Source organism: Equus asinus, unplaced genomic scaffold (genome assembly GCF_041296235.1).
Source record: "Equus asinus isolate D_3611 breed Donkey unplaced genomic scaffold, EquAss-T2T_v2 contig_2, whole genome shotgun sequence".
NCBI lineage: Eukaryota > Metazoa > Chordata > Mammalia > Perissodactyla > Equidae > Equus > Equus asinus.
The window spans coordinates 98,631-111,718 of record NW_027224849.1 but is presented as its reverse complement, the minus strand read 5'-3'; the positions used below and the strand labels follow the sequence as shown (position 1 = coordinate 111,718).

General features: G+C 37.4%; 1 pseudogene; it reads left to right on the top strand.

Annotated features, from left to right (window-relative positions):
- The first annotated feature begins 980 nt into the window (after positions 1–980).
- On the top strand, positions 981–1,765 carry LOC139043316 (myelin-associated neurite-outgrowth inhibitor-like; annotated as a pseudogene).
- The last annotated feature ends 11,323 nt before the right edge of the window (positions 1,766–13,088 follow it).

Below are 13,088 nucleotides of genomic sequence, written 5' to 3'. Positions count from 1 at the left end.
CAACATGGGTGAATCTCAAAAACATGTAGAATGACAGAATTCTTACTCAAAACTGGATGCCATAGAACTCCACTAGTATAAACTTCCAGAAAACAAACTAATCCAAGATGGTAAAAAGTCAGAACAATGTGGAAGCTTCTGGGGTTTGGGGCAAGGATTAACGGGAATGGGCGTAGGAGGAAGAAATTTTCTGCAGGATAAATTCAACACACTACGTGGGTGTATGCATTTGCCAGAATTCATTGAGTGGTACATTTAAATTTGTGTATCTGACTGTATTTAAGTAAAAATATAGCATATGTAGTTTTACATACCAATTTTTTAAATTGAAAATATAGAAATAAAATTTAAAAATAAGCAAACAACTCTAGTTAGTTAATATTATATATCTATCCTCAGATGTTCAGGGGCTAAAGTGTACCAGTGTCTGAAATTCACTTTGAAACAAATAAAATAAATAAAATGGACTAAATGGAGAAAGGCATTCATAAATATATAGATATGTGATAAATAAAAAACAGTTAAATGAAGATAGAAATATGAGCATTGACGGTATATAAGTCTTTCAACTTATTCATTTATAAAGTAATTTTCATACTCCAATGTTGGGAGAAAAACAAAAATATCAAAGAATATATAAAAACAAAAGATGTAGCAGCGTGGGCGGGTCGCGCGGGCTGCGGAGAGGCGGGCCGGGCGCGGAGCAGGGGAGAGGCCCGCGGCGGCGGCGGCGGCGGCGGCGGCGGTGGAGACTGGCCCTGGCGGCTCGGGCCCCGCATCGGAGCAGGCCTCGCGGCGCTCCCCCGGCCGGCGCGCTGGTCAGCGAGGCCCAGGCCGCCCGCCGCGGCGCGGGGAGCGATTGTTACTTTAGCTGATGGGTGCTTATCGGACGGCCCACATGGAGAAGAGCTTCATCGCTGCAGAAAGTGCTGTTGGACAGCGCTGATCTGGACTCCTGTCTTAGCCTTGGTTGTGGATGTCATGTTCTTGAAATCATGAATCCTGTTTATAGCCCTGGTTCTTCTGGGGTTCCCTATGCAAACGCCAAAGGAATTGGTTATCCAGCTGGTTTCCCCATGGGCTACACAGCAGCGGCTCCCGCCTACTCCCCCAACATGTACCCTGGAGCGAACCCCACCTTCCAAACAGGTTACACTCCTGGCACACCTTACAAAGTGCCCTGTTCCCCCACCAGTGAGGCAGTGCCACCATACTCCTCCCCGAGCCCCTACCAGACCGCCGTGTACCCCGTGCGAAGTGCCTACCCCCAGCAGAGCCCATACGCACAGCAAGGCACATACTGCACACAACCCCTGTAGGCAGCACCTCCTCACGTCGTCCACCACACCACGGTGGTGCAGCCCAATGGCATGCCGGCGACGGTGTACCCTGCACCTATCCCTCCACCTACAGGCAACGGGGTCACCATGGGCATGGTGGCTGGGACCACTATGGCGATGTCAGCAGGTACCCTGCTGACTGCCCACTCCCCAACTCCTGTCGCCCCTCACCCAGTCACGGTGCCCACATATCAGGCCCCCGGAACACCCACCTACAGCTACGTGCCCCCTCAGTGGTGATCACCCTGCGATGTTTGAGGATGGAGCTGTGCGGTCACATAATGGAGGTTCCACAGCTGGTGCTGCAGGCCTGGCGCCTCCAGCCCGGACTTTCTTCCTAATGCTCTGACACTTAGCTAGCACTCCTGCGGCCCGCCCAGCAGGTCCCAGCGCCATGAGTCTCCAGCTGACTCTGGGTTGTTCTTACAGCAAAACCTGTTTTATGGGCTGCCTGGCAATTTTTTAGCTAACTATAGTGATAAAAAGGGAGTATTAATCTATTCAGAATCATATCTAGTTGAATGCATGTTTAAAAAAACAAACACAAAAACAAAGCTTGCTCAATCTACCTGCAGTGACTGATGCAAACCCATCATATGCAAAATCCAAAGGAATGGAAAGTGTTTTACAGCTTGTATCCCTAATGCACTGTTGTAACGTATGCAAAGTCTTAAAGTTGTGCGTGTTAAAGTGAATTTCTTCATAGAGCAAAAAAAAAACAACAACAACAAAAGATGTAAAGATTTTGAATAACTCAGTTACACAAATACACAATTTATTAAATGACTATTGATTACAACCCATAAATAAGTTAAAATAAATTGAATATTTATAAGGAAAAAATAAGAAAGAATTATGCATTTAGAAATTGAGAACAAGTCTTCTAAGTTGCTATAGGTTTAGGAAAACGTAAAAAGAAATATATCAAGAGTTACGAAAAAGAAGGAGATGCTTTTCAAACTTGTAGGATACGACTGAAGACATATCGTAGAAGGGACATAAATTGTGGCCTGGATTTAATATTTAGTCACAGAAATACATTTACCGGAATAGTAGGCAATATATCTGGGGAAATAGGAGATATCTGAGAAAAACAAACTAAAAATAAAGTAAAACAAAACAAAAGTCTTGTGCCATATAAAAAATGATTAATTTACCATAAAGTAAAATTTAAAACAAATAGTAAACAGGTTCTGGAAGTTAAGGATAAAGATTTTATAAGAAACACAAAGGGAAAAAAAGTATAAGGAAAACTGGATGAAAATGCCAGATACAAAAATTAATTGTTAAAGAATATATAACTAAAACAAAGTGCTAATTAACAGAACAGACATAACCAGTTACTGATTATTCTGCTGAATTGTCACATAGTGTAACCCTCTCAGACAACATCCAGATAAACAAATTGCTTTAACATAATAAGCATCACCAAAATAAAGTAAGTAAATACACAGGAAGAAATATTTGAAGAAATAATGAAATTTTTTTCCCAGTTGAAGCAAGATTATATTTCCCCCTCAAAATTGATATGCAATGCCAAACATAATATAGTAAAAAAAATCTACACATGGGCATATTTGTAAAGTTTAAGACCATAAAAGGTAAAGAGAAAATTCTAAACTTTCTCAAAAGAATGCCTTACAAAACAAAATAATTATGGTCTCATCTGACTTTTCCGTGACAACACTGATACAATTTTAGCCTCATTTTTGCAATAAGGAAACTAAAAGCTTCAGTTATTTTCCCAAAAATACAGCAAATGGGAGAGCCTGTCAATGTTGTCCGAATTTATTCCTAAGTAGTTGGATCCCGAGTTTCCTATACTCATCACCATATACACTTGTGTGCGCTGCTCTATATGCGTGACTTTTATTTGTCCTTCAACTAGTATCTACCCAGTTGAATGCAAGTACAATATGGCAAGCAATGTCCTCAGCACTTTGGATGCATCAGTGAAGAACAAAGACAAAAATGCTTATGGGTGCATTAGATACTAAACGTAAACATAATAAATAGGTAAATTCTATTGTATGCTAGAAGATCATCAGTGCTACAGTGAAAGGAAAAGTGGGACAAAAGTGAGGCCAATCAAGAGTGACGGGGGTGATAGTGGGGAGCTCATGCTAGGCCCCACTGAGTAGCTACCTTTGGAGCACAGACTGGAAAGAAATGAGGGAATTCACCCCATAGATTCTTGGAGAAAGAGCAGTCTAGTAAGAGGAACCTCCAAGTGCACCAGCCCTCAGGCATGACTGTGGACAGTGTGTTCTAGAATCACATGGATGCCTGTTTGGTTGGAAGGAAGAGGAGAAGGTGAGAGCAGTGAGAGATGAGGTCAGAGGGTAAGTAGGACCTACACTGGTAGGGTCCTGGAGGCCTTCATGGGGACCATGGCTTTGGCTCCAAGGTTGCTGGGAAGCTGTTGCAGGGCTTTGAGCTGGGGAGTGCCATGATCTGACTCTCACATAGGACTCGGGCTACTCTGTTGAGGGTAGGTTGCTGAGGGACATGGACTGAAGAAGGGAGATTAGGCAAACATTTCAGAAATTCGAGTGAAAGTTATGAGCAGCTCAGAGCAGAGTGGTAGCTGTGGAGGTGCTGAGACGTCACCAGATTCTGGGTGTGTTTGGAGGTAGAACCAACAGAAAAGCTGGTGGACGGGACACAGAGTGTGTGCAGTGAGAACCCTCATGGGTGACCTCAAAGCTTTGGGCTTGAGGCGCTGAAAAAAGTCACTGCCATTCAAAGTACTGAGGAAGGAGGTGCTGGGGCAGTATGGGATGGGGGATCAGGATACAGGTTTGGACTTATGATGTCGGAGATGTTTAAGAGCCATTCAAAGGGAAAGGTCACCTAGACAGGTGGATGAGTGACTGAATCAGCAAGCAAATATATATGAAATCTTTAGGAACCATCAAAACAAAGGCAAACAACCCACTAGAAAAAAAGTGTGCAAAAGGAATGAACAATAGTGTAACAGAAATTGTGGATGACCAATAAACATATCAAATACCACTGAGTATAATTAATAATTATGGAAATTAAAATGAAAGCATTAGGTAGTATTCCACACCTGCTATTTTTTTGTCAAATACTCAAGTGAGCGAACGGACCAGGTTTGGATGCTGATGTGACACACAGTGAACTCGGATGCATTGGGGGAGAAGCATAAATCTGTGCAATCACTGAAGAATAATCAGGAATTACCTGGTAAAAGTTCTACAATCATTTATTTTTGTCTTAAGTGTTCACTGTAAAACAATTTCTACTTTCATAAGGAGACTTGTCTAGATACACTCATTGAACTCTTATTTGTAATTGCAGCAAATTAGAGGAAAACACCTGAGTAGATTGTGTTTAAACAACGTAAATCTATACAGAAGTTATTATCCTTTTAAGTGATTTATAAACATCGGCACATCAGCGTATCCCAGGACAAAAGGCAGGAAAAGAAAAGACGAACACTTTCAGTGTGATTCTTTGAATATAAAGCTCAAAAGAGGCACACACGTATTTGAGGATACAAACACTTATGATAAGGTTATAAAGAAACCAAAGGATTGACTGAAACAAATTTAAAAATGTAGCTCTCTGGGAAATGTAGGAAGAGGCCACCAGGGGTTTGAATGGATTGCTGATGTATATTTCCTATATATGTGATGATCACAGGTTATTACATTTTATTTTAAATGTGTAAATATTAATAAGATGTATTCTCTGTGTGTACAATATATTTCATAATAAGAATTAAAATAATTTTAATTTTAAAAGTTTCAAAAATCAGCACAAAACCACTAAGGAGACTTCACCTTGTGGTTCTACTTCACCATATTAACGAGTACACTATTGTCATCCCACTCTCGATATACTTGCAAACACAGACCTGCTTCTGTTAAGCAAATGATCCACTCACTGCGTTCCAGAAATAACCTAAATATGGCAAGCACTCAATAACATTTGCACCAAAGTAGACCGGAAATCAGCAGTTGATTTGAACATTCACAGCAATGGGAAGTCCAATGGCTAACAAATACGGGAGGAGATGATCACTTCCATACCTAATCCATAGACAGCAATAAAATATTACTTTATTCTCACCAGAATGATGATCAACGGTTGTGGGATCCCAAACAAGCAAAAAGATGATGGAGGACGTATTACTGTAGATGCGACAAAAAAAGTGCATAAATTTGGACCAACTTGTGGAAGAATCTTAAACAATTTCTGCTCCAGACACACCCCAAAGACTAATAGTATGCATATCAAATACATGTGTATTTACACGTTTGGAGAAAAGTTTTCTGTGACGAGAAACTCTAGTTAAATATATCTGCAGATCTGAAACAGGTGAAATGTTGCAGAATGGGTGGATCTGAACTACAGGCTCTGTCACTGGGGCAGAGGGCAGCAGCTTCCCAGAGATAGAGATGAACTGGAGCAAGACCCTTTATGTGATGTCGGAGGACGTGGTGGGCTTTTGCCTTTTGCAAAGGGCTAATACATATTAATCAAACTGATATCTGTGGTTAAGCTTTTAATGGGAAGTTTTGAGGTCAGGAATTTGAGGAGAAAGGCTCAGTATTACTGCAAAGGAAATAAGACAAACTGTCTTCTGGCTGTGGACCTGCTATGTCCACAATATCTGAATGGGGAACACAACTCAAGTCATGAATCATGGGAACCAGGTTTGAGTTTGAACCCCAGACGTCTGCTGAGAGGAAGTTATAAGCTGCTAGACAGAAAGGGTAAGCACAGATGGTGGGAGACAGAATATAATGTGTAAATGAGTTTGTCTGTGTATTTGTGTGACACAGAGAGAGAGATCCAAATAGTTGAGTCTAATGTTAAAAAAAAAATAACCCCAAACTACCATAGAAATAGGAACTTGTTACAGGTTGAATTTATATTGTGGATAAGAAAAGTCTTGCAACATACACATGCACACTTGAAATTTAATGAAATAGAAGTATAACTTCTATTTTAAAAGAACAGGAAATTTTGAAACAAATCAGGAAGGATGAAAGGAGAAAAATGAATGCAAAATAAACAAAACCAGAATCTTGGAAACGTAAAATATATGCACTGAAATAAAAAATAAAATAAATGGAATGCATTCTAGAATCAACATAGCCCAATAAAAATTTAGTTTACTAGAAGACAATAATGAGATATCTGCCCAGTATGTGACAAAGAAAAGAAGGTAAGAAATATAAAAAGCTGTTATAATATGGAGAAAATGAAGAGCGCATGGAGGTAAGGGGTAATAAAAATTAGCTATGAATTTTGCACCCTTTAATAAGATACACAAAGACTAAGCGCCATACAGTATGTTAGAAAATTGTATGACTTTCCAAATCATAATTAATTATCTGAAGTATTATTAACATCTGTTATATAATGTTATAATAATGATAATTATGTTATTATTATCTTAAACATTTATTGGATCCAAATACTTTCTTTCAAATTAGCACAAGAAAAAATGGGGGTGCAGAGATTGTGGGAGGCCTCAAACATGTTTCAATCCAAACGCTGTCTTTAAGTAGCTGGGAAGGTAGAAGCCCCCGTAGAAGACGAGGAATTTAATCTTGCGCTGGTGCATTACCAGAGCAGTAGGAAGGAGAGACAGCTAACAGCACTTTTCTTATCCTAAAAGTTCTCCAAGATAATCAATAATTTTCCTTCCATGAGTGCTGAAATTGAAGTACTGACTGAAATAAGTCAATTCATCCTATCCTATGATTTTTGTATTTTTTACTGACTTGACTGAATGTTTTACCAAATTGATACCATTTGTTGGGTTTTGTTTTTGAATAGTCTAGCCTCCATTCTTGGGCTTTATGAATAAGTGAAATGTGTGTAAACTTTAAACAATCAAATACCTTCTTATGAAGTAAAAGAGTTGAATAATATGTATTTCTACATCCAATAATATACCCAAGTATATTTTTATTTCAGTGATAGTTTTGGCATAAATGCTGACATGGTCAAAATATTGAAATAAAGCTATTATGAATCTGGAGTGATGACTTCAAGATACTGAAATAAGTGGTAATGTTGGAGAAAACAGTGCATCCTTGGAATGATGAACTTATTCCAACCGCCAATCATCAAGTACGGAAGAGCCTCAAGAAACATGAGCATAGTTGTTAAACGAGCCCACAACCACCCAGTGAGCTCATTTTGATGTTCTACTACTTTAAATTGAGCACACTGTTGTCCTTCCACTCCCAATATGCTTGTCAACACAGAAACACACCGAGTTTAATCAGACGCGAAAGGTCCATCCATTGTGTATGAGAATTGCATGAGGCAAACCTAAAACTTGTTCTCAAAGTTTCTTTTTTATCTCATGTTGCCAAATTCTCCTTATGTCCATGTGGGACCTCATTACTTTCCAAAATGCCTGGGAGAGCTGAGTTGGAAACCCTAGGGATGTTTTAACAAGCTGTTGTTTTTGGATCCAAACTACAGGTGCAAGTGCTTGTCATTTCTTCTACTTTGTTATACATTGTTATTTTTATAGTGCAGACTCTAACAAGTGCCCTGGTCTGTCCAGAAAGGAGTTGAACTGGCAGGGCTCCCAGCTCTCGGAAGTTGGTTAGCAAAGGAAACAAAGCTGCTTTCAAGCCTTTTTTTCATGTTATGTGACAGACAATGTATATCTTTACTCAGTCCCTGAGCCTTTAACCTGCCCTGTTTTTCGTAAATAGTCTCTGTGGGAGGCCAGGTGATGTTCAAGTTGGAGAAAACAAACCTCCAACTGGAAACTCCCTGTGAACAGTGTCCTGAGAACAAAGCAATCACACTGTGAATTCCAATTACTGGGTAATCCTGATGCCTTTTCTTTGCTCCCAAATGAAAGTTTTTTGGTTTTATTGTCGTTGTTCCATAAACCCCCTAACTCACCTTTGAAAAGCAGACAGAATATATTATTGAGTCCTCCGTTAACGCACAAGCCTCAGGAGAAACGACACTAACATTTATCAGCCCAATCATCATTGGAAAATCAATTTTGATTTTATAATCTACTTATACCCCACTCCTCTTCCATATTTTCTTACCGCCAACTCCCTTTAAACAAAGACTGGTCGCAGCACACAGACTAAATTACTTAGATAACTGATTACTGGTCAGACCACACACACAACTGTGGTTTAGCAACTGGCCAACCAGTGCCCCTGAGTTATCGATGTTACTTTGTAACATTCACAGAACAGAGGGTTCCTTGTGGATATTGAAAGCCTCGTCTAAGGGTTTCCTAGTTTCCACTCTTTTTGAATAGCCACCACTTTCATTTTGTCCTTACATATTTGTTTTGACAGGCATATATAACAATCTTCTTTTTCCAAGATATATGTAATAGTATACAGATAATATAGATAACATACACATTACATATAAATATATGTAAAATATTTTATCTTATATATAAAATAAATGTATATAAGAAGTGAAACTATTAAATATTTGGATAGCTTTGGTGTATAGTGTGTCAATATTTTAATTACAACTTGATATCTAACATTTACTCTATCTTCTAGATGCATACCAACAAATGCAGTTCTGAGATCTGCCCTCCAAAGCACATTTCTTTTATTTGCTATTTTAAAAATGTAATATTGTCATCCCAACCATATCCCTTGCTTGTCTCCACTTGATCTAATACATTCCATAAAGTAGATCTTATATGAAATCTTACTTCATCAGAGTTGAAAAGTGCATATTTAAAAACAGCCATTATAAAGAGGGACAAAAAGACCAAACGGGCCTTTCTTGTCTCACATCATTTGAAATTATTCAGGATAAAATATATAGAAATATAAGTTTTGTCAACTTTAAAGCTAATTTTATTATTTTTACCGTCAAAATGAGTTTATTTTGGAATAGCCAAAAGAGTTCCCATTTGGGACGCGCATGCTGTAGCGAACCACAGGCAAATCCAGACAAGAAAGGAGAGGAGCTTGCTTTCATAATGAAAGAAGAGAGTAAGGATGGTCTATTCTAAACAAAGTTCATTGGGGGAAAGTAGAAGTTCGGGGTGACAACAACTTCTCGTTGGCTGAGCTGCGGCGTTTCTTATTGGCTGGGCTACTGGCAGGTAGAGAGAGAACTCTCCCTTCAGAAGTGAAGTAGCTGTACTTTCTGTCAGACGTTGAAGCTTCTGTGTCTTCTTGTTTGGAGTAATTGATGACATGTGACAAGGTGTGAGAGCTCCCCCTACAGGTCTCCCCGACTCCAGTTAGTGATGATCAACAGGACCCCGTGACCCCGCTGTTTAATCAGACAAGCTGAGTAGACAACTGTCAGAGTCTGCTTTTTTCTCTCTCGCTTCTTTAACATTAAGCTCATAGATGATCTCTCTTAAGCTCTCTTCCTTGTCAAAGAAAGTCATATGGAAGTCAAATCAACAATGTAGGTTCATTTATTTATAAAGAATAAATGTGAAATAATTGTCAGAATGTGTCCTTATAATTGAAGTAAGGTAGCAATAAGCATGATTTGAAATAGTGAGACCATCATTTGAAACCTTTAAATTTATTTTCATTCAGATTTTTTATTTTAAGTTGACAATTTTGAAAAGAAACCAATTCTGAATTCCTTCCTCTCAGAACTTGTTCCACCATGGCTTCTACATTTTTCTCACTCATTGTAGCACTGAACACTGCACTTTGTTATGTATATATATGAATAGTACATCTTTATATGTGGACTATCTTGCACAATTCTCTACCTAACCCGTTATATTGATACATACTCCTCATGCAGCATAGAAGAGACTTAACTTTCTGTATACCTAGTTGCCTAGAAAATCTAAGAAAAAAATTTAAATGGAGGCTATAAGATTTGTGTTTACATCTGTCTGTGTCTATATACGTATGTTGTAAATATTTTACATATTTTCTACCTCTAGATGGTATTACCAAATTTAAGAGCTCTATTTAATTGCGTTAAAGGTGAAGCACTTATAAGAATTGAGCACTTTACTCTTCTCAGAAATATAACGGAAACTAACCCATATGTGTTTTGCAAGTAAATGCGATACAGAATAATTTTTGGTAAATGAAAGTTTATTTAGATTCCTTGGTTTGGTTGAAATAGGCATGTTCTCTGAGTTATCAGCATTGGGTATGATACAGACTCCATGTCTATTCTACTTGGGTTTATTGATGAAATAAGCTCATGTTATCCTTGTTACAAAATTTGCTAGCTATAAAAATCACTTATAATAATAGCGGATTTTGTCTAATGTTTCACAAGTTTTTGTAGGCAATCTAAATATAATTATTAGGAACAAGTGAACTAAATAGATATAAGAAATATAAAAAGTTTTTAGGTGAAGTTTTTATGTGTTATGGTAAATGTACTTAAAAATAACTTCAAAATCTCTTGGTAACTTGAAACATTAGAGTTTTTCTAAATTATGTACACCCATGAAAATTTATTGAGTAAGTAGATCATTTCCAAATAAGATAAAATATTAGACATTAATTACTAAACATAGGTTTACCTACTTTTTGCTTCTTTTTACAGAAAAACTAAAAGGTGTTTGCGTCTATTAATGAACATGTCTTGTGACTCATTAAAAATTTATCCTGTGATAAAATGTATGTTTTCAATAAAGAAGGTAAAAGGGATGGAGGGATTTTTTTGTTAAGAAAGAAATTTTGTCCTAAAGTAAAACTGGTTATGGGAAAGAGGAAAAGGCATGTTCTGAAAGTAAAAAAAAAAAAGAAAAGTTATAGGTTTGTGGAAGAGGCACCTTGGGTAAAGAGTTTTGTGCATGGGCAAGTTGGCTAAGCTTGGAATTAATTTCATTAAGTAAATGGTTTAATATCAACAGTAAACTGGTACAAAATTAGAAATTGCCTTTCTCTCTCTTAAAATGACAGTTGTTTTCCTGCTCTTGAGAAAGAGGTTATAAAAGATTTTTCTTTAATTTTATGTAAGTCTACCAAAAATACAGGGATTCTATGTTTTCTCAAAATAATTTCCCATGTTCAAAAAGCTGAAATCTTTCTTTTAAGAGAGCCTTTTTTTTTTTTTTACAGTTTAAGTTTCTGTGTTTGCCTTTGACATCTTCTGTTGTCACTTTAGTTAAATGGATAAGTAAGCATTGTTTTATCATGACCTATTATCTTATTTGACCAGGTGTGTTAAAGCCTTTTGATATTTCCAACAAACTTCCCAAAAATTTAAATCATAAGCAAAATCTTTTTTTGCCCTACAAGTACCTTTGAGAACTACCAGAGAGTCCATGGGACTTCTCAGAGAATTTGTTCTCTCTTCTCATAATAACAGACATTGCAATCTAATTATGTTTATTTGATATGTCAAATTACATGTGAAGCATTATCAAACAAGTAAAGACAAACTTTCTTTATGGATATCCTCATATGTGTATGTTGTTAATATAAACGTTCCAAATACAGTGCCAAATTTTTAAAAATCTATGTCCTCATATGTTATCTCCCGTAATTCTAGTTACTTAAAAATATTATATGTCACAGGAATAATCAAATTTTATTGTCAATTTTATTGTAATCAAATCTTTAGCCATGCCATTTTAAGTCTTTTGTCATTTACAGAGTTATTGTTTATTTGATGCTTTTGCAATATGTTTCACCTTCAGAGAGATTCATGGAAAAGATTTTGACACAGTCTACAATACAGGTTTCTGAAAAACTTTCACATCATAACACTGAACTGGGTAGGTAATTACAGACACTTAATGGAGAGAATGACGGCTTCAAAATATCCTAACAAATGATCAAGATATACGTATTAATTACATGAGATTATGTGAACTGAAGAAGATACTCTAAATGTTTTGTTTTTCCAGAATTTAAGAATTCTTTTTCCTAAGCTATCAAAAATTTGGTAAGACATACCTTTGTGAAAAAATATAAAACATTTACTTTTTCTTTCTACCTTATCCTTCAGGAATTCAGAAAGCCTCTGTCAGTATTTTTACTTATATAAAAAATTAGGCCAATTTTTTTTAATATAAACAAATTAGTTTTAGTGGGATTTTCTTTGGTACAAAAATGAGGGTAATTGTAAAGAGAAAAACTATGTTTGCACTTTTGTAGATGTCATATTTCAGTCCTGTTCATTGTCCTTGAGGCTTTGTTACATACATGTGGACTGGACTTCCCTGGGCTAAGGTAATGCCTTTGGTCACACTAATCGTTCAAAGTAACCTCTTTCAAAAGCATCATCTCACTCCACACAAATTAGTCACCATTAGATCAATGTCTACCGATATGCAATCTTCAGCAGACCCTTTGTTGTCCTATGCTGGTACGACACAAGCTACTGTGACTCTCTAATGTCTTATACTCAAGCGTATGATCAAGAGGTTAAAGAAGCTTCTCTGGATTCCAATTTAAAGGATCTTATGGTCACAGTCTAGAGCCTGTAGACTGGATATTCTGGAAGCATCATCAGAGGAAGAAAGCTCTCAAGCCCTGCTGGAAAGGACCTTACCAAGTGCTCCTAACCACTGACACTGATACAGAACTAGAAAGCATTCAAATTTGATGATACATCTCACAGCTAAAGAAGGCTCCACCAAAAATATAGTCATCAGACGCTGGTGCAGATGCTAAACAAATTCCGGAGGACTCCAAATCTAATTGTACAGGAGGAGAAGCAACTGACATCTGAGACAGACAGCTCTTCCCAAACGGTTGGACCAGGACTGTACGCCTTTTACTCAATGTGTCTCTTACCTTATTTATCTCT